The following is a 25800-nucleotide window of genomic DNA, read 5'->3' on the forward strand; positions in this document are numbered from 1 at the left end:
TCCGCAAGCGTTTTGGGAAAATATGCTGTGGACTGGCAGAAGTGGAACTTTTTGGAAAGTGTGCACCCCGTTATATCTGGGGTAAAACTACCCCAGCATGTGAGAAAAAGAACATCATACCAATAGTCAAACATGGTGGTAGTAGTGTGATGGTCTTGGACTGCTTGGCTACTTCAGGACCTGGGCGGCTTGCTGTAATTAATAGATCCATGAATTCTGCTCTCTATCAGAAAATCCTGAAGGAGAATGTCTGGCCATCAGTTCATTACCTTAAGTTCAAGGGTACTTGGGATCTACAGCAGGACAATGATCCAAAGCACACTAGCAAGTCCACCTCTGAATGGCTGAAAAAAGACTTAAATCTGATTGAGATGCTGTGGCATGACCTTAAACAGGCCGTTCATGTCCAAAACCCTCCAATATGGCTGAATTAATACAATTCTGCAAAGAAGACTGGGCCAAAATTTCTAACCATAGATGTTAATGTGAAAGACTTATTGCTTGATTGTAGTTGTTGCCGCTAAGGGTAGCTGCAATTTAGTTTTTAAACTTTATGGCTGTGCTGTGATGTGGCATACAGCATGCAGACATAGGCGACAAGGCAACGTACTCATAGGGAAAGAGTAGCGAGCATAGGAACAATCCTAGGATAGAATCGCAGGAACCAGACAATAGCCCCTCTATGTACTGGGGTAAACGATTGCTGCAATAGCGAATCCTAATTAGGTAGTATTCACATTGTAACCTAGGGGATATGCAGCAATATCTCTATGGTGATCCCCATATGAGTATACTCTAAAATATAGTACTCCAATTGGAGAGTGAGAAGGACTTGGTGAAGTTACCCAGTCACAGAGCCTAGCCGTATATAAATTTAAACATTGATCCTCTTTTTCTTTGACATTTTAAAATAAAAATAAAATAAATGTTACGTTTTAATACTGACCACAAACGGAAACTTTGTAGACTTAAGCTACTCAATCGAATGCCGCTAAGGGTGGCACAACCAGTTATTAGGTTAAGGGGCATTTATTTTTCACATAGTGCGAGGTTTGTGTAGATAGCTTTTTGCCTCAATAAATTAAATCATCATTTAAAAACTGCTTTTTATGTAGGAAGGTTATCATTGTCTGATATTCGGACTCTTCAGACCTTTTCACTCTTTTTTTACATTTTGTTAAGTTTTGGCCTTGTGCTAAAATAATAAACAATTCAAGTTTTCCAGCATCAGGCTACACTAACTCTCCCTTAATGAGAAAAAAATTCAATTGATTGGACATGATTTGGAAATATATCCCTGTCTATATAAGGTCTCACAGCTGACAATGCATATCAGAGCAAAAACCAAGTCATGAGGAGGAAAGAACTGCCTGTAGAGCCCAGAGACAGGATTGTGTAGAGACACAGATTAGGAGAAAAGTATAAAAACATTTTTGCTGCACTGAAATTTCCCAAGAGCACAGTGGCCTCTACAATTCTTAAGTGAAAGAAGTGTGGAAGAACCAGGACTCTTCCTAATGCCGACCAACCCTCAAAACTAAGTAATTTGGGGAAGGGCCTTGGTAAGAGAGGTGACCAGGAACCCAATGGTCACTCTGGCTGAGCTCCAAAGATCCTGTGTGCAGAAAGGAAAAATATCCAGAAAGTCAACCATCACTGAAATCTGGCAGAGTGGCCAGAAAGAAGTAAAAAATAATTCCCAAAAGCCCACCTAAAGGACACTCAGACTGTGAGAACCAATATTCACTGGTCTGATCAAGATTGATCTTTTTGGTCTCATTTCTAAACGTCATGTTTGGAGGAAACCCAGCAGTGATACAATACAATTCCTACAATGAAACATGGTGGTGGAAGTGTCATGCAGTGCGGGTGTTTTTCAGGAGCTGAGACAAAGAGACTGGTCAGAACTGAGGGAAAGCTGAATGGAACAAAGCACAGAGATATTCTTAAAGGGAACCTGTCATCAACTTTATGCTGTCCTTACTGAGGGCAGCATAAAATAGTGACAGAAATGCTGATTTCAATGGTGTGTTACTCATGAGCTAAAAGTAAGAGGCTGCTGAGAACCAGCATCATAATCATTGCAGCAAAGGCCTTGAAAAGAGTCAAATCTACTTGAGAAGAGTCATGGTTATTCATAATCTCCAGCTCTCCATCTCATCCATCTGCTGATGGTTGCCAGTTCTCTCCTAGAAACAAATGGAGAAAACTAGGTAGACGACTGTCAATCATCAGCAGGTGGGCAGGGAGAGCAGGAAGTCATGAATAACCATGACTCTTCTCAGGTGGCCATGACTCTTTTCCAAGCCCAGTCTGTAATGATTGTGATGTTGGTTCTCGGCAACCACTTATTTTTAACTTTTAAAAGACAGATCGCTGAAATCAACTCACCTGTCTCTACGTTATGCTGCCGCTAGTATGGGCAGCATAAAATTGATGATAGGGTCTCTTTAATGAAAACTTGATCCATAGTGCTCTGGACCTCAGACTGGGTTGAAGGTTTACCTGAGTCCTAAGTAAGGCTGGGTTCACATGGGCGATATTTCCGTGCGGGTGCAATGTGTGAGGTGAATGCAGGGTATGCAGAGGAGCGGTGATTTTCGCGCATCACTTGTGCGTTGTGTGAAAATCGCAGCATGCTCTATATTGTAAGTTTTTTATGCAATGCAGGCCCCATAGAAATGAATGGGGCTGCGTGAAAATCGCAAGTGCGGATGCGGTGCGATTTTCACGCATGGTTGCTAAGATGAAAGTCTATTCACTGTATTATTTTCCCTTATAACATGGTTATAAGAGAAAATAATAGCATTCTTAATACAGAATGCTTAGTAGAGGGTCAATTGAGGGTTAAAAAATAAAAAAAATTAACTCATCTCCTCCTCTTGATCTCTTCTTCTTTAATCATAAGCTGCCGGCTAAAGGACCTGTAGTGACGTTACATCACATGGTCAATCACTGTGGTGATGGACCATGTGATTGGAACATGTGATGAGCTCTGTGACGTGACCACAGGTCCTTTGACAGGTCCTGAAGAAAGAAGAGGATACCGGCAGATACGCAATCAATTGGAGGACGTGAGTTAATTTATTTTTATTTTTTTAACCCTCAATTGACCTTCTATTAAGCATTCTGTATTAAAGAATGCAATTATTTTCCCTTATAACCATGTTATAAGGGGAAATATTTACATCTACACAACACCAAACCTGAACTTCAGTGAAGAAGTTCGGGGCTGGGTACCACAGTCAGTTTTTTATCACACACTAGCAAAACGCATTGCACCCGTGCGATAAAAACTGAAAAAAACTGACTGCAATTGCGTACCTACTCGGGCGGGTTTGCAGCAATGCACCCGGGACTCATCCGGAGCCAAAACGTGACGCCCGTGTGAACTCAGCCTAAAGGGTCTGAATACTTACAGTGGAGGAAATAATTATTTGACCCCTCACTGATTTTGTAAGTTTGTCCAATGACAAAGAAATGAAAAGTCTCAGAACAGTATCATTTCAATGGTAGGTTTATTGTAACAGTGGCAGATAGCACATCAAAAGGAAAATCGAAAAAATAACTTTAAATAAAAGATAGCAACTGATTTGCATTTCATTGAGTGAAATAAGTATTTGAACCCCTACCAACCATTAAGAGTTCTGGCTCCCACAGAGTGGTTAGACACTTCTACTCAATTAGTCACCCCCATTAAGGACACCTGTCTTAACTAGTCACCTGTATAAAAGACACCTGTCCACAGAATCAATCAATCAAGCAGACTCCAAACTCTCCAACATGGGAAAGACCAAAGAGCTGTCCAAGGATGTCAGAGACAAAATTGTAGACCTGCACAAGGCTGGAATGGGCTACAAAACCATTAGCAAGAAGCTGGGAGAGAAGGTGACAACTGTTGGTGCGATTGTTCGAAAATGGAAGGAGCACAAAATGACCATCAATCGACCTCGCTCTGGGGCTCCACGCAAGATCTCACCTCGTGGGGTGTCAATGGTTCTGAGAAAGGTGAAAAAGCATCCTAGAACTACACGGGAGGAGTTAGTTAATGACCTCAAATTAGCAGGGACCACAGTCACCAAGAAAACCATTGGAAACACATTACACCGCAATGGATTAAAATCCTGCAGGGCTCGCAAGGTCCCCCTGCTCAGGAAGGCACATGTGCAGGCCCGTCTGAAGTTTGCCAATGAACACCTGAATGATTCAGAGAGTGACTGGGAGAAGGTGCTGTGGTCTGATGAGACCAAAATAGAGCTCTTTGGCATTAACTCAACTCGCTGTGTTTGGAGGAAGAAAAATGCTGCCTATGACCCCCAAAACACCGTCCCCACCTCTCAAGCATGGGGGTGGAAACATTTTGCTTTGGGGGTGTTTTTCTGCTAAGGGCACAGGACAACTTATTCGCATAAACGGGAAAATGGACGGAGCCATGTATCGTGAAATCCTGAGCGACAACCTCCTTCCCTCTGCCAGGAAACTGAAAATGGGTCGTGGATGGGTGTTCCAGCACGACAATGACCCAAAACATACAGCAAAGGCAACAAAGGAGTGGCTCAAGAAGAAGCACATTAAGGTCATGGAGTGGCCTAGTCAGTCTCCGGACCTTAATCCAATCGAAAACCTATGGAGGGAGCTCAAGCTCAGAGTTGCACAGAGACAGCCTCGAAACCTTAGGGATTTAGAGATGATCTGCAAAGAGGAGTGGACCAACATTCCTCCTAAAATGTGCGCAAACTTGGTCATCAATTACAAGAAACGTTTGACCTCTGTGCTTGCAAACAAGGGTTTTTCCACCAAGTATTAAGTCTTTTTTTGTTAGAGGGTTCAAATACTTATTTCACTCAATGAAATGCAAATCAGTTGCTATCTTTTATTTAAAGTTATTTTTTCGATTTTCCTTTTGATGTGCTATCTGCCACTGTTACAATAAACCTACCATTGAAATGATACTGTTCTGAGACTTTTCATTTCTTTGTCATTGGACAAACTTACAAAATCAGTGAGGGGTCAAATAATTATTTCCTCCACTGTATGTCAGTGAATGATTTTTATTTATTTTTTCCCTTTCAATAAATTAGTAAAGATTACAAACTTTCTATTTTCCTATTGTCATAATGGGGTTTTGGCTACAGAATCATAGGGACAATTTAGAACTTTTTTTTTTTATTTTAGCACAAGGATGCAACATAACAAAATGTGAAACTGTGTACCTGTAACTAGGATATTTTTATTTATTTTTTTTACACAGAAAAAACACTGCTCCGAAATCTGAGCAAAGATATGAGATGGACGTCACTGATCAGTGCTCAATGGGTGCAGGATGCCCGCAAGCAGATGTACTATCTACCCATATCTACTAATTCCTTTAACTGAGCACAGATATGATCAATAATGTACGATACTGATCAGTGCTCAATGGCTGCAGGACACACAGGAAAGTTGGTGCAAAATAAAAAGACAAAAAATATAGGGGCAAAAAATGAGCACAGATTAAAAAAAAACTTCCTGCATCAAAGACGGAACACAGAAGATGGTCAGTGACGTAAGTACTGATCAGCGCTTAGCGTGCAGACATAAAAATTTGTGGATGGCTGAAAAAAAAGATAAGAGTGCCAAAAGAAGCATTCACGGATGGCTCTTCATCCCCCAAGAGTGCACAGGGGAAGAGTGGGAGGGATGGAGAGAGGTAATTGGGGCTTAGGGACCAGGGATCCTAGAACTGTTGCAAATGAACAATTAGATTACTGAACACACAGGGGCACAGGCATCTCAGCACATCATCACCAATTGAAACGGCGGTGTACAGAGAGGTTCTTCTTAAAACATGATCTTTACTCAATTAAATGCAAATTTTTATTCACTATTTAAACTAGTTCCTCGGGTTGCATGAAAGGTGAAATCTGATTGGTTGCTAAGTGCAACTAATCTAGTTTTCCTTTATACCAGTTTGATAAATCTTCCCCTATATGTTCTAACTTTTGGTTCAAGTTATTATTACTATGTAAAATACATAATGACAGTGCTGTCAGCTATAAATGCTACCTAGAAAACATTTTGAAGATTATTTGGGATTTTAAAAACAACTGTAATAAGGGTCTATTCACACGTCTGTTGTTTCTTTCCTGATCTGTTCCGTTTTTTGCTGAACAGATCTGGACCAGATCTGGACCCATTCATTTTCAATGGGTCCTGAAAAAAAATCTGACATTGTGCTGTCCGTTTTTTTTCAGGACCCATTGAAAATGAATGGGTCCAGATCTGGTCCAGATCTGTTCAGCAAAAAACGGAACAGATCAGGAAACAAACAACGGACGTGTGAATAGACCCTAACAGTAAGTATAAGTGAGCCTTTCAACAGCTCTATCTTGTAAAGTGCACCAAGACATCTTTAAGTTTATTATGATGTCAAAGTGGTGTTTTCTTAGCTCTGAAGATTTCTGCAGTGTTAAAAGACCATATCTGCAACGGGGAAAATATAAACTGCTTGCTTGTTAGAAGAGAAAGATTTTTCTGGATTGTATGCAAGCAGAGGACAGGTACCATATTTACCAAATATGTTTAATCAAGGTATTAATTGGAGAAGACTAGATGTCTGCCCAAAGCACCCAGCAGGGCTAGTTTCACAGAAAATGGGTCCATAGAAAATTAGTAAAGTAGGGCCTCCTTCTCTACATTTGAAGTCAGCTTAGTTAATATTAAGTGGTTATTATGTCATTAAAGGGGTAGGATAGGTCATCAATATCAGATCAGCAGGAGTCTGACTCTCAGGACCGCTGCCAATCAGCTGGTTGACGACACCAGGGCAAGTACTGCATCCCTTTCAATGTTTACCTGCACACAATCTATATTATAGCGGTATTGCAGTGAAATATAACTGCATGTGCCACTCAAGTGAATGGGTCAAACAGTTGTAATTACACTGCAAGTCTGCTACAAGGCTAGATGTGTCACGAGAGTGTCAAGAACCACGCCTGACTCCATTATACCCGGGGTCAGGAAGTCGCAGCGGTTGGCTGCATGCTCTATGTAGAAAGATAGGGCTGTTTCTTTATGGTAGCTTTCTGGGTTTGCTTTGCAACCCTTTTTGGCTCACTCAGGGATCCGTAGCTCCTTCTCCTCAGCTGTTCCTTGTCCAGCACTCCCAACCTCCTTATATTCCCCTCTCCCACTTCTCTGCTTGTCAGATATAGAGCTTCCTGCCTGGACTTCTATACTGACCCACTGGAGCTGTATTGCTGCGTTCCCTGGTTGTTGTTCCAGAACGTTACCCTCCGTATCCCTGTTGGGCCTTTGTGGTCTGCTGTTGTCGCCCACCTGGGATTATATGTTTGTCTGTATTGTCTGTCCTCTCCCTGGTTTTTCCCTCTTAGTGTCAGTGGTGCGGACTAGCGATCCCACCGCCCTGTTCACTACCTAGGGCTCATCTTAGGGAAAGCCAGGTTTTAGGCTCGTGATCGCGTACGGGTGAGGAACCCGTCTAGGGACGTCGGGGCAGTCAGGTGCCAGCCGCAAGTTGAGTCAGGGGTCACCACCTTTCCCTCTCCCTTGGGCAGGGCCTTCCCTTTTCCCTCCCTTTGCGTGACGCCGGTCATTACAAGATGGAGTGAATGTAAATATTGAAGAGGAAGCAAAGCTTGCACAAGCGCCGCAGCTTCTTCATAGGGGTGCCGGAAGTCAGACCACCACCAATCTGATGCTGATTACCTATCCTGTGGATAGGTAATGCATAACATAGCACTGCACAACCCCTTTAACATATAAAACCCTTTATATTATTGAAGTAGCATTGTAACAGCTACAAAAGACTTTGTGGTACAGACTAGAAAAACAATTATTTTAAAATACTAGCAGAAGGACCCAGCTTTGCACTGGTATATTTCATCTATTTAATTTTATGTCAACAGTTTCGCTCATAACAGTGACCTCCACAGTGCCCACCCCTTTAACAATGACCTTTACAGTGCCTGCCCCTTTAACAGTGACCACCCCTTTAGCATTGACCACCCCTTTAACAGTGACCTTCATAGTGGCCACCCATTTAACAGTGACTTCCACAATGCCCGCCCTTTTAATAGAGACCTACACAGTGCCTGCCCCTTTAACAGTGAATTTCACAGTAACCACCCCTTTCACAGTAATGCCCCTTTAACAGGGACTTTTACAGTGACCACCCCTTTAACAGTGACTTTCAAAATGACCGCCCCTTAACCCCTTAAGGACTTAGCCCTATTTCACCTTAAGGACTTGGCCATTTTTTGCAAATCTGACCAGTGTCACTTTAAGTGCTCATAACTTTAAAACACTTTGACTTATCCAGGTCGTTCTGAGATTGTTATTTTGTCACATATTGTACTTCATGACACTGGGGATGTGGGGATGTACACCCGCATTTCGGCGGGTTACGTGGCTCTCCTGAGGTGTACATCCCCACATCTATGGGTATGTAGACATGCTATATTGTTGTGGACTTTAAAGGATGTGCTCATTGGCTCTAGGTGCTCAGCTATACCCACTTGGGTTATCCACAGGTGGATGTTCACTGTGCACCTGAGCCAGTTTTGCATGTATTTGGAGGTTTAAGCTGTCACTACAGCTGCAATTGTGGTATCTGACCATTTGATATGGTGACTTCTTATGCACTTGCACTTTTGCTTTGTATGTATTTGGAGGTTTAAGCTGTCACAATAGCTACAAATGGTATTTGACCATTGATATAGTGACTTCTTATGCACTTGCACTTTAACCTTCTGTTGGCTGTTATATGGTCCCATAACTTGGAACCATCAGACATCCATATGTCGCTGTGTTATCTGCAACCACTTTTTTGATATGGTGTTTTGACACTCAGTATTTGCACTTTTGCATTTTTATATCTGTGGTTGCAGTTATACATACAGAAAAACTCCTTTTTTCTACCGCCTTTTGTACATTGCATACTCCAAAACCCCTCCCCCCCATGTCTCATTTGTGTTAACATACCTCCTCAGATGTAGCCATTTTTTATCTGTTGTCTCATGTCTCGATTTTATGTGTCATTAATTCAATAAAGGATTTATTTTTGATGATATACCCATTTAATCTCAGTTTATTCTTGTTGGTTGGTGTATACAAGGCTAGATGGAGTGAATCTAAACAATAAAGAGGAAGCAAAGCTTGCACAAGCGCCGCAATTTCTTCATAGGGGTGCCGGAAGTCAGACCACCACTAATCTGATGCTGATGACCTATCCCATAGGTAATAAATAGCATAGCACTGCACAACCCCCTTAACATATAAAACCCTTTATAATATTGAAGTAGCATTGTAACAGGTACAAAAGACTTTGTGGTACAGACTAGTAAAACAATTTTTTACAGTATAAATTTGGTAATATTTCTGCTTATACAGGCTCTCATAATTATAAAATACTAGCAGAAGGACCCGGCTTCGCACTGGTATATTTCATCTATTTAATTTTATGTCTCTGTGTGTTGTAAAAAGATACCGACAGTTTCCCCATAACAGTGACCTCTACAGTACCTGCCCCTTTAACATTGACCTCCACAGTGCCCGCCCCTTTAACAATTACCTTCACAGTGCCCGCCCCTTTAACAGTGACCTCCACAGTGCCTGCCCCTTCAACAGTGACCACCCCTTTAGCATTGACCACCCCTTTAACAGTGACCTTCATAGTGGCCACCCCTTTTAACAGTGACCTTCACAGTGCCAGCCCTTTTATTAGAGACCTACACAGTGCCCGCTCTTTTAACAGTGACTTTCACAGTAACCACCCCTTTCAAAGTAACCGCCCCTTTAACAATGACCGCCCCTTTAACAGGGACTTTCACAGTGACCGCCCCTTTAACAGTGACTTTGACCGCCCCTTTAACAGTGACTTTCACAGTGATCACCCCTTTAACACTGACTTTCACAGTGACCGCCCCTTTAACTGTAACCGCCCCTTTAACAGTGACTTTCGCAGTGATCGCCCCTTTAACAGGGACTTTCATAGCGCTAGCTCCTTTAATAACAGTGACCTCCACAGTGCCCACCCATTTAATAACAGTGACCTCCACAGTGCCCGTCCCTTTAAGCAGTAAAAAAAAAAAAGGCTGGGTTGTTATGGAAACCTGGTGTAAAACTGTGTTTATGGCAGTTGGGAAAGGAAGAGAAAGACTTGCAGGCTTATATTGGCTAATGTGGGTCAGTTTTGGGAATATCTCAGGAATGGTACGTCCTAGAGAGCTGAGGTCCGGTCTAAAACCTTCCAGGACACCTGATGTACCTGTGTGCCAAATTTGGTGGAGGTCAGTCCAGTCATTTGGTTGCGCATATAGAACGTCTAGACAGACAGACAGAAACTAATTTTTATAGATAATGTATAATTCTCTGTTTATGGTGTAACTGCACCATCTGGTGGCCGTTTACATACACTGCAGCTCTTTACATTAGAAGTTTGGCCCATTTCAGCTTCCATAACTTGTAGCCTATGAACTCTGATTACATCATCAGCCCTGCCCATAGCAGCCATTTCCTCATCACAGCCATCATTACAGAGGTAACCACTCGGCTTAGTAGGATCCTGATCCATCCTCTTCATCTAAGCTTATGGTAGCATCGCTGGTATGTTTCACACAGCTATATAACAATGTCGCATATAACAAAAAAGGTGGCTCTCCACTGGTTTTCTGGAAATAGGTGCACTCACCCTTGTCAGTTGCGTATGAGTAATATAAAAATAGAATAATAGCGGGCAGGCACTCCAATTATGGGTTCATGAGAATAAGCGGGAATATTTTATTCAATTAAAAATACAGTTCATATAACATTTAATAACAATAATATCAATAGCAATAAAATATAGCAGCAATTGATGGCAGTATGAAATATAATATATAAATGGCAGTGCGTTATAGCAGAAGATAGTCCCGTAACAGCCTAAGCACCCAATAGTCGGCCGGTTTTTAACTTAGCAATAGTTCATCATAGAAGACAATGCCAATGTCTCAATAGATTATGTCAATATTCAACAGCAGCAGAGTTAAAGTGCAATGTGCTAATAACAATGTTGCAACAACGTTGATACTGTTGGTTAAGATAACAGTAACAACGATGTTGATAGCAATGGCTGTAAATGATGATGGCTTGATGTTTCCAAATATAATGTCAATCGGACTTCACTTCTTATATAGTGCAGATAATCGCATCTTTTAATATAGTCACACCTTTTCAGTACAAGCGATTCCTCCTTTACATGTAGTAAGAGGTAGATAACTTTACTCACGGTTCGGCTGTCTCTTAGTGCGGCGTCCCACACAGTTTCTGAGAACAGGCTGACCTTTATCCTATTGGGAGCAAACGGAGCTAGGCGCAGCCTGGGCGTAGTGCTCTTTGACTTGGGGGGAAGTCCAGGCAGTTAGGGGTTAAGTTTAAGTCTTGGGGAGGGGCCTTGGGTTATGCATTTTCCCGGGCAGTATATGAGGGTACTGGGGGGGCGGAGTTGACCAAACGGCGCTGGGGAAGAAGGACGAAGGTTTTTTGCGGTGTCCCTGTGAGTTATGGAGTCTTTGGACGCATTGTTGGGGGCTGTGAGGACGGCGGCGGAGAGACATGGGGCCGATTGGCTGCAGCAGAGCTTGCAGGCCGTCTTGGCGGGTCCGGTTCCCACACCGGCCGCCCCTGCAGCTCGCACCAGGGCTAGGCGGTCTGTGCCCCCAGAGAGGCTGAGCCCTGAAATTGTCCCACGGGTGCGGCGGCGCTTAAGGAGCCCCAGCAGGGACCCTCCGTTGCGGGCGGTGAGGGCTGTGAGCCCTGCGCCTCGCCGCCGCAGCGGGAGGAATCCTGGTCGGCGCCGGGCACCAGCGGGAGAGGACCGGGCTACCCCCGGCACCTTGTCCCATACGCAGCGTGGGAGGAGTTACAGCGGTGCGGTGTCTCCCCCTGGGTCCTCGCCGGAGGGGGAGCGAGCCGGACGTCGGCCCTTACCTGTGGAGCGGGCGGCGTGTCGGCCACGGCGTGGAGAGGAGCGTGCGGCCCTGCGGTCTTCCGGTGGGGGCCTGGGTCCTGGAGTGCGGTCGGCGGTGGAGCGGGTTGCGCTGCGGCCCTTGTCTCCGGGCCGGCGGCGTTCTTCTGTGCGTCTGCAGAGCAGCAGGCGGAGCGCAGCAGCGACACCGGTGGCTGTTGTGGGTACTGCAGCCGGGTCTGTTCAGGAGCCTGTGATTGATGTAGGAGCTGGATTGGGAGGTGCTGCAGCACAGGACGACGGCAGTGATGGTGCTGTTTCGTATGCGGCTGCCGGTTCCCCTGCCGGTGAGCCTGGACAGAGGCGTTTTCCGTTGGTTGCTGGAGGCGAGGAGTGGCAGCGGCCGCCTGCTGGTGGGCCTGGGAGGCTAGCGGACGTGGAGGACGGCGAGTTGAGCCAGGACGACTGGGGAGCTGACGACGGCCGGATGGACGTGGAGGGAGCCGGTCCGGCAGCGGCGCAGCTGAGCGGACCATCGGTGGCGGGAGCGGCTGGGCGGACCGCAGCTGCTGGGCGGATACCTCAGGGCCGGTCAGGTGAGGGGCCTTCGGGTCAGCAGCGAGCTCCTGTTGAGCAACTGGGGGGGGGGTGTTTTGCAGGGCCAGGGGTTAGCGCGGGAATTGCTGGAGGGGATGGTGTCCCTGTTGTCTAGGTTGGGGTCGGGTGCGCGGGAGTCCCCTGCGGCGGTTTGGGCTCCGGGGGCGGCAGGTGGTGCGGGTTGTCAGTCTGGAGGGGCTGGAGCGAGTGGTGTTGGGGCTGATTTGGCGGTTCCAGTGACTGGGGAGGTGTCGGTCGGTGGTGGTGAGAAAGGAAAAGTCGGGGAGGAGGTGCGTTTGGCGGACGCGGCTAAGGGCGAGGTGTACGTCTGTTTTGAGGGGCCGCTGGGGGCTCATTTGAAGGTGGAGGTTAAGGAGAGAATCTGGAGGGGCGAGTATGTGGAGATTTTCTCTTTGCTCCAGCTGGAGAAGTTTGGTTTGGATAGGGTTAGGCCTGATGAGTCCAAAAAGGATGAGGAGGAGAAGCGTCGGTATCGGTTGATACCGCGGACGTATTTAAATTGGCTGCAGGCTTTCGCATCTTGGCGAGTGTGGTGGGGGAAAAGGCGCCGGAACACTGTTCCGCTCTTTTCTGTTACATGGATGCCATTGGTGAGGCCTTTAGGACGTATGGGGGTGTGGCTTGGTTGCGGTACGACGAGCAGTTTCGTCAGCGTAAGGCGGTCCGGGCGAGTATTCGCTGGGATCACAAGGATATCGGCCTTTGGATGCGGCTTATGGCGGCTCCGAAGGTGGGTCAGCAGTCCTTTCGGGGGGCGGCCGGGGGTTCCCCGGCGTCCGAGCCTGGTATCGGGCATAAGAAGGGTTGCTGCTGGCAGTTCAACGAGGGTTATTGCAGATACCTCGCGGACTGTAGGTTCAAGCATGAGTGTTCCGGCTGTGGCGGGGCGCACAGTCTGTCGCGCTGTTTCAAGCGGGGGCGAGGAAAAGGTGTTGATGGGGGGCAGAAGAGGGGTGACCCCGGTGAAGGTGGAAGAGATGCTGCCGTGGTTAGAGAGGTACCCAGATAGGGCTGCTGCTGCTTTGTTGTTCGTTGGTTTCAGGGATGGTTTCCGGATCCCGTGTTGTTCGGTTAGTCCGGGGGTGGCCCCTCGTAACTTGGCATCGGCTTTGCGTCTGCCTGCTGTGGTGACGGAGAAGATTGGTAAGGAGGTCGCGGCTGGTAGGGTCGCTGGCCTGTTTGCGGAATCCCCGTTGCCGGGTTTGTGGGTGTCCCCTTTGGGTTTGGTCCCGAAGAAGGAGGCGGGCAAGTTTAGGCTCATACACCACCTGTCTTTTCCGGAGGGTGGTTCTGTTAATGATGGTATTGCTGGGGAGCTTTGTTCGGTTTCGTATACTTCATTTGATGAGGCAGTTCGGTGGGTGCGTCCTTTTGGGAAGGGGGCTTTGTTGGCGAAGACGGATATTGAGGCCGCTTTTCGTTTGTTGCCCATTCATCCGGACAGTTTTCATTTGTTGGGATTTAAGTGGGAGGGCAGTTTTTATGTTGATTGTTGTCTACCGATGGGTTGTGCAATTTCCTGTTCTTTGTTTGAGAAGTTTGCTTCCTTCTTGGAGTGGGTGGTGAAGCAGGAGGCGGGGTGGACTTCTGTTTTGCATTATTTGGACGATTTTTTGTTTTTGGGGCCTGCTGGGTCGCGTGTTTGTTCAGTATTGCTGCACACGATGGAGAGCGTGGCGGGTCGTCTCGGTGTCCCGTTGGCGCCGGGGAAGACGGAGGGCCCGGCGACGTCCGTGAAGTTTTTGGGTATAGTGATAGATAGTGTAGCCATGGAGTGCCGGTTGCCGGAGGAAAAGGTGGCGGATTTGCACGAGGATATTGTTTTCTTGAGTAGGGCTAGAAAGGTGCAGTTGCGGCGTGTGCAGTCAGTCCTGGGTAAGTTGAATTTTGCATGCAGAATTCTGCCAATGGGTCGGGTTTTCTGTAGGCGATTGGCCATGGCGACGGCGGGGGTGCAGAGGCCTTTCCATTTTTTGCGATTGTCGTCTGAGGTCAGGGATGACCTGCTGGTGTGGGAGCATTTTCTGGAGGAGTTTAATGGGCGTTCTGTGTGGATGGGGGCTCCTGTGTCCAGTGCGGATTTGGAGTTGTGTACGGATGCGTCGGGGTCTTGTGGTTACGGGGCCTTTTGTGCGGGTCAGTGGAGCGCAGGTGCCTGGCCGGATGCTTGGGTGGAGGCAGGTTTTTTGAGGAATTTGGTTTTGTTGGAGTTGTTTCCGATCGTTGTGTCTGTAGAGTTGTGGGGGGACGTGCTCCGGAATAAAAGAGTGAGATTTTGCTGTGACAACATGGGGGTGGTTCAGGCGATTAACAGCCAGTCGGCTAATTCTCCCCCGGTTGTGCGCTTGCTTCGCCATTTAGTGCTTAGGGGCTTGCGGTTGAATGCTTGTTTCGTGGCTGTGCATGTTCCGGGGGTTGAGAACGACATTGCTGACTCACTTTCTCGCTTTCAGTGGGACCGTTTTTGCGGACTGGTGCCGGATGCGGACGAGACGGGTCTATCCTGTCCTCAGTGGCTCTGGAACGTGGCCTTGGGGTCTCCTCTGAGTTGATTCGCCGGTCCGTGAGTGGGAGTACGTGGTTGGCGTATTCTTCGGTGTGGTCTCAGTGGGAGCAGTTGCTGGATCAGGTGGGGGGTTGTGAGGTAGCGGAGGATTTTCAGATGCTGTTGGTATATTTTATCGGTTTGTCTTATAGTTCGGGGGTGTCTGTTTCGGTGGTTTCCAAGCGAGTGGCGGCTGTCAATTTTTGGTTGCGGTTGCGGGGTCTGATGGGTGTGGGTAACTGCTTTCTGGTTAGGCAAGCTTTGAAGGGTTATAGGCGTAGCGCCGCACGGCCGGACACGCGTAGGCCGGTTTCATGGGCGGTGTTGCAATCGTTGTGGGAGATGGTTGGTGTGGTGTGCTTGACGCCTTATGAGGTTTGTTTGTTTAGGGCTGCTTTTTCCTTGGCTTTTTTTGGGGCTTTCCGGGTGTCCGAGTTGGTGTCGGGGAATCGGTCGTGTGGGGGAGGTCTGTTGCGGCAGGATGTGTGTTTTTCTGGGGGAGGTTTGCGCTGCGTTTTGCGTAGGTCTAAAACGGATCAGGAGGGAAAAGGGGCGGTTGTTACCCTGCGCCCGTTGCTTGGGTCGGTGTTGTGTCCGGTCAGGTGCGTGGAGGAGTTGTTGGTGGTTAGGCCGGAGGTGATGGGTTCGTTGTTGATGCATGAAGATGGGTCAGCGTTGTCGAGGTATCAGTTTGTGGCGGTTTTTCGTAAGTGTTTGGTTGCAGCGGGATACCCGGCTCAGGACTTTGCGTCCCATTCCTTTCGGATTGGGGCGGCCACGGAGGCGGCCAGATGGGGCCTGGGGGAGGAGGCCATTAAACGTATTGGCCGATGGGAGTCTAGGTGTTATCAATTGTATGTCCGCACCCACATGTTGTGAGTGCCAACGGGGATGATGTTCAGTGGTGTTCAGTGTTTTGTTGCGCTGATTAGTGTGTTAGGTTTTTAATATTTCTGTGTTTCCAGGTTCGGCTTGTATGGCGTGGATCTTCGGACACTCCTACGTGTACTGGGGAGCTTTGCGGGCGGACGTGCGGAGGAACGGACGGCAGTTGGGGTTTGACCCGGCTGACATGCAAGTGCGCTGGATTGGAATACGGGGCCTTTTGTGGGGTAGGGTGCTTCCTGAATTTCATGCTTCAGTCTTGTTGGATAGGTCACCTGATATTGTTGTGTTGCACGTTGGGGGGAATGACCTGGGTGTGCGCAGTACTAGGGAGGTAATTCGTGATATGAAGCTGGACCTCCTGCGTTTGTGGTCGGATTTTCCGGGTGTGTTGGTGGTTTGGTCTGAGGTGGTGGCTCGGAGAGTCTGGCGTTTTGCGAGGTCAGTTGAGCGTCTCAACAAGGCCCGGGCTAAACTTAATAGGGAGGTCGGACGTTTTGTGAGGCGTCATGGTGGAATTGTGGTGCGTCATCGGGAGCTGGAGGCGGGATCGCCTCAGTTCCTTAGGGCTGATGGTGTCCACCTTAATGAGGTGGGTATTGACATGTGGGCTTTAGGGGTTCAGGAGGGTCTGGAGACGGCTTTCCGGGTTTGGCGGGACTCCCATAGGTGAGGTGTCTCCTATGGTCGTTCGTGGCGTGGTAATGGAGGGTCCTGGAAGGCAATGATAAGTTTATGAGGTGCATGCCAAGGTGGAGTGTGCATCTCAGGAGGTTCGGTAAGCTTGTGCATGGGGCTCCTGTTGGGCAGATGGGCCTACAGGGGAGAATAATTACAGTTTGGAGTATTCGGTGCTCTCGGGTCGGTGACCGCGGCCGAGGGTAAGGCGATATGACAAGTGGAGGTGAATGGTGAAAAACACAGCTTACCTGTTGCCTTCTAGGATCCTATTCAATGGTTCAGATGTTATGGTAATTGATATGTTATGCGTGTTATTATTATTACGTATTTATGTTAAGTGATAATTAATGTTGTTGAATAAAATTGGCCGAGAAGGCTCTTTTCCCAAGAAGATGTCTCGGTGTGTTAATTGGGGACAGGAGGGGGGAGTAAGGTAGATGGTAGGTTTATGTGCCTGAGTACCTTCCATCCTTTAAGTCATGGGAGCAAACGGAGCTAGGCGCAGCCTGGGCGTAGTGCTCTTTGACTTGGGGGGAAGTCCAGGCAGTTAGGGGTTAAGTTTAAGTCTTGGGGAGGGGCCTTGGGTTATGCATTTTCCCGGGCAGTATATGAGGGTACTGGGGAGGCGGAGTTGACCAAACGGCGCTGGGGAAGAAGGACGAAGGTTTTTTCCCGCCCGCCCGCCCGGTATTTTGGCAGGGGGTTGAAGGGTTTGTTGTGGCGTGGTAATGGAGGGTCCTGGAAGGCAATGATAAGTTTATGAGGTGCATGCCAAGGTGGAGTGTGCATCTCAGGAGGTTCGGTAAGCTTGTGCATGGGGCTCCTGTTGGGCAGATGGGCCTACAGGGGAGAATAATTACAGTTTGAAGTATTCGGTGCTCTCGGGTCGGTGACCGCGGCCGAGGGTAAGGCGATATGACAAGTGGAGGTGAATGGTGAAAAACACAGCTTACCTGTTGCCTTCTAGGATCCTATTCAATGGTTCAGATGTTATGGTAATTGATATGTTATGCGTGTTATTATTATTACGTATTTATGTTAAGTGATAATTAATGTTGTTGAATAAAATTGGCCGAGAAGATGTCTCGGTGTGTTAATTGGGGACAGGAGGGGGGAGTAAGGTAGATGGTAGGTTTATGTGCCTGAGTACCTTCCATCCTTTAAGTCATCTTTTAGGAAACTCTGATCGCAGCTTTCTTCCAGATTCGGCATCCCTCGTGTTATGGAGGCGTCTCTGTGTAGTTTAGGTTCGCCCCTCAGGTGTTTGGTTCGCCTTTTTATTTAGCTGCTGGTGTTCCACTTGTATGGGAATAGGTCAGTTTACCATGAGTCTTTACTTTTCTTCTTTTTGAGCGCTCCAGCAATGTTGTTTTCTGTATTAGTATGCTTGTTCACCCAAACATGTTTCGGAGCATTAAACTCGCTCCTTCCTCAGTGGTCAAGCATACTTCACATCATGCGATCTTTTTTTTGTGTCCAGGTCAATTAGAAAAACCGTAGTAAAATCCGGAATAGTCTCTCTACATTTTTTATGGATTTTTTTTCTCTTTTTTTAATGTTATTTATTTATTCTCTTCATCTGTCAAAGCCACAATAGTTATTTGTCTCCTCCAAGTTCTTTGTATAGGGATTTCAAAACATCCCAAGAATTTTAATTATTTTATCCTTATGCTGCTTCCAAGAGATAATGTATACAATTGCATTTCACTATAAGATATCATATAAAAATATAAAAATACATAAGATGTTTAAATATATATATATATATATATATATATATATATATATATAAAGCATATGTCAATATTCTCCAGAGGAATATAAAAAGTATAAAAATGTAGAAACCTCTAGGGCCTCCTATATAATCTGGAGCCAGCTTCAGAGTCTTCTGCGTCTTCAGTGGCTTTTCCCACTTCAGCAGTCGCTCTTTCCGCCCTAACCTTGGTCTCTGGGACATCCAAAGTTTTCTCCCATTTCAAGAGCTCGGCCTTAGCTTCCTTGGCCTCTGTCTCTTTGGCCTTTACTTTATTAGCCTTCTCCCCATTCAGGGACATGGCATCATATCCTTGGTTTCTTAATTCCTCCTTCCCTTTCGCATCAAGGTTGGAGGCACTGGGGTCTTCAGCATACTTCTTGTCTTCTGGCGTTTTACCCAGGACACTGGTCTCCTTTTGGGGAGGAGTCAGGAGAGACAGCCCAACGTAATAGCCCGGATCTGCATATTGGTCGTCCGTCTCCTCATATTTCTTCCCCAGCAGGCAGCTGGCTACTTGGAAGGCCTTGTAGGCGGAGGGGATGTCTTTTGCGACCTGGTCCTGGTTACACACTGTCATGAGACTCTTGGCCTCTGCATCGACATCAACCCCATCAACTGGTTCAGCTGATACCTTTTCCACCTTCTCTGCCTTGGCCAGTACCCTGGCACCACCATCTCCAGACCCACTCTTACCAGGCTCTGACTTCTTGGCACCTTCCAGAGGATCTTCCTCTTCTGGTTTCTCACTTTCTTCCACCTGCTGTGCAGGAGCACGCTTAGGCTTCTCCACCTCATAGATGGCATCTTTTGAGCTCATGAGAGCTTCCATCTTTGCTCTGAGTTGCTTGTTCAGCCTCTCTAATTCATTTCGCTCCTCAAGCACTTCTTCAAGGGCTCTAGCCAAGGAGAGGGTCTTGGACTCTTTCTCCCAAGCATCAGCCTCTGCTCGGTCGCGTTCTTCGGCATATCGAGCCGATATGTATTTCTCTTCAACCAAGAGCTGGTCAAACTTCTTTTGTTTCTTCTCCAATCTAGACACAGTTTGTCTCTGGTGGTCCAGGTCCACCATGCGATCACATAACTCTTGATCAAGTTGAGCCATCCTGGCTTCCAAATGTCTTTTCTCCTCCAAGAGAGCAGATTTTTCTGAGGCACTGTTTAGAACCTCATCAGCCAGCTCATCTCTTTCTTGCTCTGCATGAAGTCTGGATTGCTCAGAAATGGCAAGTTCCTCTTGAAGTTGGAGAATTTCCGCTTCTATTAGTGACTCTAGTTCCTTCAGTTCATTCATCTCTTTCTGTGACTCCTCTGGAGATTCCTGCAGTTGCTCTGCGAGAACCGCTAGCCCCGTCTCTAGTGTATCTAGGAACTGTGCAGAGCGAGCAAAAACATCAAGTTTTTAGCTGTACTGTCCTGTCAGGTCATCTACAACTGTCAGGATATGAACTTCAGACATTAGGCTGTCACCCGACTGAACTCTCATCTCGTCAGATATGACTGTCACCTGGTTGCTACTAGTAACGACTTTAGTTTTGCTGGGTCTTGACATGGTAGCCTCACTCTGGGAGTTGCTAACTGTCACGGCACATAGGCCACTTATATGGCTCGTGTCATTATTAACCTTGGCCTCTAGGGGCACCCCTGAGTCAATCCTCACCTGGGACATTTTATTAATCATAGAAACCTGTGGAGACTGCACATCCACCTCTGGTCCGTGTGGTACACCCTCTAGCCCCGCCACGTTGTCTACAATGGGGTCTCCTAGCGGTGTTTCTTCAACATTTATCAACACTTTTATATCAGACACATGTTTACCCACAGGGGGAGCTTTTTCCCCAATCACAGCCTGCAAAGGAAAAGGCATGTCATTATTATCACATATTTCATATGACATCACATTTTCCTTATGCATTTCCGCACTTTTGTCACCATCACTTTGTATTTGACCAGCACCATTGTTTCCAATGGTCAATATGCTTTTCCCATGCAGGTCAAAGTGCAGCTCCCTTAGATCCTCACTTAAAGGTACAGGTACAAGTTCTGCAGGAGTTTTTGCACTCTCTGCAGAAGTGTCTCCATTACTCCACAATTCCCAGCATAAGGGAAAAGTACACCCCAACACTCCTTCATGCATAAGCTTATCTGTAACATCAAGTTCATCAGTCTCTGTTCTCATTGGAGTCTCACGCTCAGTGAAAATCAGTGGATAGTCCTTCTCCGCACGACTGTCCAGCCCCTATATTATTTTACCAGTCTCAGGTTTCAATATTGTGCTACCTCTTACCCGGGCTAGCATGGGATCCCGGATCCTTGTCATCCCAAAACTAGCTTTGGTCATGGGCAACTGAGGAAACACAGAAACCTTCTCCCTTGCAGGTTTTTGCCCAAACGTTTCAAATGTTTCCTGTAGTTGCAGGTCAGACGTGCACAACGGTCAGGAGTAATTCTTGACCATTCCTCTTTACAGAACGGTTTCAGTTCAGCAATATTCTTGGGATGTCTGTTGTGAATTGCTTTCTTGAGGCCATGCCACAGCTTCTCAATCGGGTTGAGGTCAGGACTCTGACTGGGCCACTCCAGAAGGCGTATTTTCTTCTGTTTAAGTAATTTTGTTGTTGATTTACTTCTATACTTTGGGTCGTTGTCCTGTTGCAACACCCATCTTCTGTTGAGCTTAGCTGGTGGACAGATGGCTTTAAGTTCTCCTGCAAAATGTCTTGATAAACTTGGGAATTCATTATTCCTTCGATGATAGCAATCCGTCCAGGCCCTGACGCAGCAAAGCAGCCCCAAACCATGATGTCCCTACCACCATACTTCAAAGTTGGGATGAGGTTTTGATGTTGGCGTGCTGTGCCTCTTTTTCTCCACACAGTGTTGTGTGTTTCCTCCAAACAACTCAACAACTTTGGTTTCATCTGTCCACAGAATATTTTGCCAGTACTGCTGTGGAACATCCAGGTGCTCTTGTGCAAACTGTAAGCGTGCAGCAATGGTTTTTTTGGACAGCAGTGGCTTCCTCTGTGGTATCCTCCCATGAAAGCCATTCTTGTTTAATGTTTTACGTATCGCAGCTTTGCTAACAGGGATGTTAGCATAACCCAGAGACTTTTGTAAGTCTTTAGCTGACACTCTAGGATTCGTCTTCACCTAATTGAGCAGTCTGCGCTGTGCTCTTGCAGTCATCTTTACATGATAGCCACTCCTAGGGAAAGTAGCAGCAGTGCTGAACTTTCTCCATTTATAGACAATTTGTCTTACCGTGGACTGATGAACAGCAAGGCTTTTGGAGATACTTTTAACACCCTTTACAGCTTTATGCAAGTCAACAATTCTTAGTCGTAGGTCTTCTGAGAGCTCTTTTGTGCGAGGCATCATTCACATCAGGATATGTTTCTTGTGAAAAGCAAACCCAGAACTGGTGTGTATTTTTTTTTATAGGGCAGGGCAGCTGTAACCAACACCTCCAATCTCATCTCATTGACTGGACTCCAGTTGGATGACACCTCATTTACAATTAGCTCTTGGAGATGTCATTATTTCTAGGGGTTCACATACTTTTTCCACCTGCACTGTGAGTTTTTTCATGCTGTGTTCAATAAAAACATGGTAACATTTAATTCTTTGTGTGTTATTAGTTTAAAGCAGACTGTGATTGTCTATTGTTGTGACTTAGAGGAAGATCATATCACATTTTATGACCAATTTGTGCAGAAATCCATATAATTCCAAAGGGTTCACATACTTTTTCTTGCAACTGTACCATCACACATAAGGAGGACAGAACAGTGAAACCCTACAAAGTGCTACGGTGCAGCATCGCCACCCGCAACAGTGTGCAAACCTGTTCAGTGTCATCATGTCAGCAAGAGAATCCCGACCATTTGAGACACGGTCTCGCGTCTCAGTTAGCTCCGGAAGCTCAAAGAGATCAGTGAGCAGCTCCGCTGTTGCCATTGCCCGCGCAAAGGCTGAAGCCGCCAAAATCCGCGCAACATTTTTCAAACAAGAAAGACAAAAATAGAGAAAGTACGCATGGAAGCAGCTCTAGCTGAACAACAGGCAACTCTGGAAAAGCTAACTGTGGAAAAGGAATCTGCAGCTGCTGTAGCAGAAGCAGAGGCTTTAGAGCATGGATGTCAAACTCATGGCCCTCCAGATGTTGCAAAACTACAACTCCCATCATTCCCTGATAGCTGTAGTATGCCCAGGCATGATGGGAGTTGTAGTTTTGCAACAGCTGGAGGGCCATGAGTTTGACATCCCTGCTTTAGAGGAAGCAGCAAACTCCACAAGCGATAGACTCCGAAATATAAGGGTCCATTCACGCGTCCGTGGTGTGTTGCGGATCCGCAACACACCAGGCCAGCAACCCCTATAGAAATGCCTATTCTTGTCCGTGGCTGCGGACAAGAATAGGACATGTTCTATCTTTTGCGGAGCTGCGGACCGGAAGTTCGGGGCCGCGCTCCGCAAATGCGGAAGCGGAGAGCACATAGTCCGGGCCCATAGAGAATGAATGGGTCTGCACCCATTGTGGGCCCAGGTGCGGGCCCTTTTGCGGATGTGTAAATGGGGCCTTATTGGGCCTGAACCTGGTCTTCAGAATAACTCACAACGCACTTCAGAATTTGTACTGCAGCATGCTAAGTCAGATGACGGCCTAAATTTAGGTCCAAGAGCAGCGTCAACCAAGCGACTTCAGCTAACCAAAAACCCTGCATGTAACAAGTCAACAGTTTCATAGGGCATCAGCCCTCAATGCAACCTGCATTTAAACCTACAAATAATCGCAATATAGTCAAATCCTTTAAGAAAGAACAAATAGATGGTAGCTATTATAGCAACAATCCATCAAAGAGAGATCCAGGTATGTCAGATCGTATAAAATTCTTTGCCCGACGTGAGTAAATAACCAAGGGGCTCGTTTTGCAGCAAACTTTTCTCGTTTGCTGTAGGCTGAACAAGCAAACATATGGCGATGTCCGCCGGCCCCATATTCTTTTGCATGGTGCCGAACTTTGACCCATGATACATCCATCAGGTGGGACAGGACAGCTAATTGAGGCATTTCAGCACATAGACACACCCGCTACCCTATAAATAAACTCGATCTGGCAGCCATTTTACATTCTGTTTTTTGCAAGTGTAGGTAGAGGTTGTTGTGTGGAGCAGGGACAGACTGTTAGGGACACCAAATGCTAGCTAATAGAGCCACAAAAGTCCTTTTAAGGACTGGTATAGGTGTGATATTGATAGGTGTGACATACTGAGGGTTGTGATATACTTATAATATACTTTCTAACATAGAAAGTATATTATAGTGCATTTGTATTGTGCAGAAGTTGTGTACGGTTCTGCTGCGATACTGCAGCTAGATAGAAAGACAAACGCTATTGGAATAACAAATTGCAACTGGTGTAATATACCCGTTCCCCTCCCCCCCCAAAAAAAAATGATTGAGGGGTGTGATATACCTGCTTCTACAAAATACTGATTAAGGGGTTTGATATACCTGTTTCCAGAAAATACTAAATGAGGGGTGCGATACACCGTCTTCCACAAAATATTGATTGAGGGGTTTGATATACCAGCTTCCAGCAAATACATATTAAGGGGTTCTATATACCTGTTTCCACAAGATACTGATAGAGGGGATTGATATACCGGCTTCCACCAAATATTGATTGAGGCCTGCAGTATACCTGCTTCCACAAATACTGCTCTTCTATAGGGACTTTGTCACAGGGTCATTTTGAAACTGACAGGCAGAGGAAGAGGCAGGCCATTCTACAGGGGTGGTAGGGGTCGGGCAGGTGCACCAGGCCGGAGCCTAAGTGGGAAGTTGGAGAAGGTGCGTGCGATTACGTCAAAGGATGCACCAGAGTGGGTTGAGTGGCTCACTCAGCCTTCCCCTTCTGCACCCTCCTCATCCTCTGTAACCGCACCCGCCTCACTCTCTTCTGTGTGCACCCCCAAAGACACCACCACCACCATAGCCCCTCCACTCGAGTAAGAGGAATAATTTTTCCATTCATTCCCAGACCTTACCGATGCCCGGCCATTCTTGGCATCGGATCAGGAAGAGCAGGACAGTACCCAGATCAGCCCAAGGATGGAGGTCCTCGCTGTTGCTGCCTACTCCGAGATCTCTGTCAGTGGTGGTGAAGGTGACGATGATGACGTGTTGGTGGGTGCCCACAACAGAGGAAGAGGAGGGGCGTTCAGAGGGAGAGACAGAGCAGCATATAGGGGGTAGAAGGAGGAGAAGCAGGCAGAACTCACAGTGCACAAGAGTCAAAAACAAGACTGCAAATGTATCTGGAACGAGCCATTCACCATGAATGGTCATCTGGTGCTCCCAGGACGCCGGCACATGGCTCCGCAGTGTGGGCTTTTTTTAAATGTGTCAGCTGCTGACAATAGTGTTGCCATCTGCAGCCTGTGCTGTTAACACATAAATCGCCCAGGGACGACCCTGGCCTTCCATCACCGAGCCCAGTGGGATCAACACCATCAGAACCCACAAAGCCACACCCACGGCGCTCCACATCCTGCCTCTTCACCTTCTCCTCTCTCCTCCCATTTGTCCTCCACACCACCTTTCACTGTCCCGTTGTCGCGTTCATCTGGCAAAAGGCAGGCTTCCATGGCCCAAATGTTTGAACATAAAAAGATGACGCCGGATAATCCTCTTGCCCAACGGCTGACTGCTGGCTTGTCGGAACTGCTAGCCCGCCAACTACTGCCATATAAACTGGTGGACTCGAAGGCCTTTAGAAAATTTGTGTCCATTGGCACACCGCAATGCAAGGTCCCCAGAAGGAAATATTTCCACCAGAAGGCCATCACAGAGCTATATGGCCACGTTCAGCAGCAAGTTAATGTATCCCTGGCACACAGTGTCGGTGCCAAGATACATCTGACCACAGACACATGGTCTAGCAAACACGGGCAGGGAAGGTACATAACTTTTACTGACCACCGGGTGAACCTTCTGACGGCTGTCAAGCATGCAACCCGTGGCACACATGTGGATTTGGTGTTACTGCCACGGATTGCATGCAGGCCTGCCTCTTCTTCTCCTCCTCCTCTTCCATCCTCCGTCTCCTCCTCGGCTGACTCCTCCTTTTTCACTGCTACCACCTCTTCCACTGCCCCCCCCAAGCTCCCCAGAACCTATTCGACGTGCCAGGTGAGACGTTGCCATGCTGTACTGCGGCTGTTGTGCCTGGAAGCCAAGAGCCACACCTGTCCTGCACTGCTTTCAGCTCTGAGTTCACAACTTGATCAGTGTCTAAGCCCGCTCAATTTGACAGTTGGTAAAGTGCTGTGCGACAACGATGCTAATCTGCTGAGCACACTGAAACA

The sequence above is a fragment of the Bufo gargarizans genome, chromosome 5, assembly GCF_014858855.1.
Source record: "Bufo gargarizans isolate SCDJY-AF-19 chromosome 5, ASM1485885v1, whole genome shotgun sequence".
Classification (NCBI taxonomy): Eukaryota; Metazoa; Chordata; class Amphibia; order Anura; family Bufonidae; genus Bufo; species Bufo gargarizans.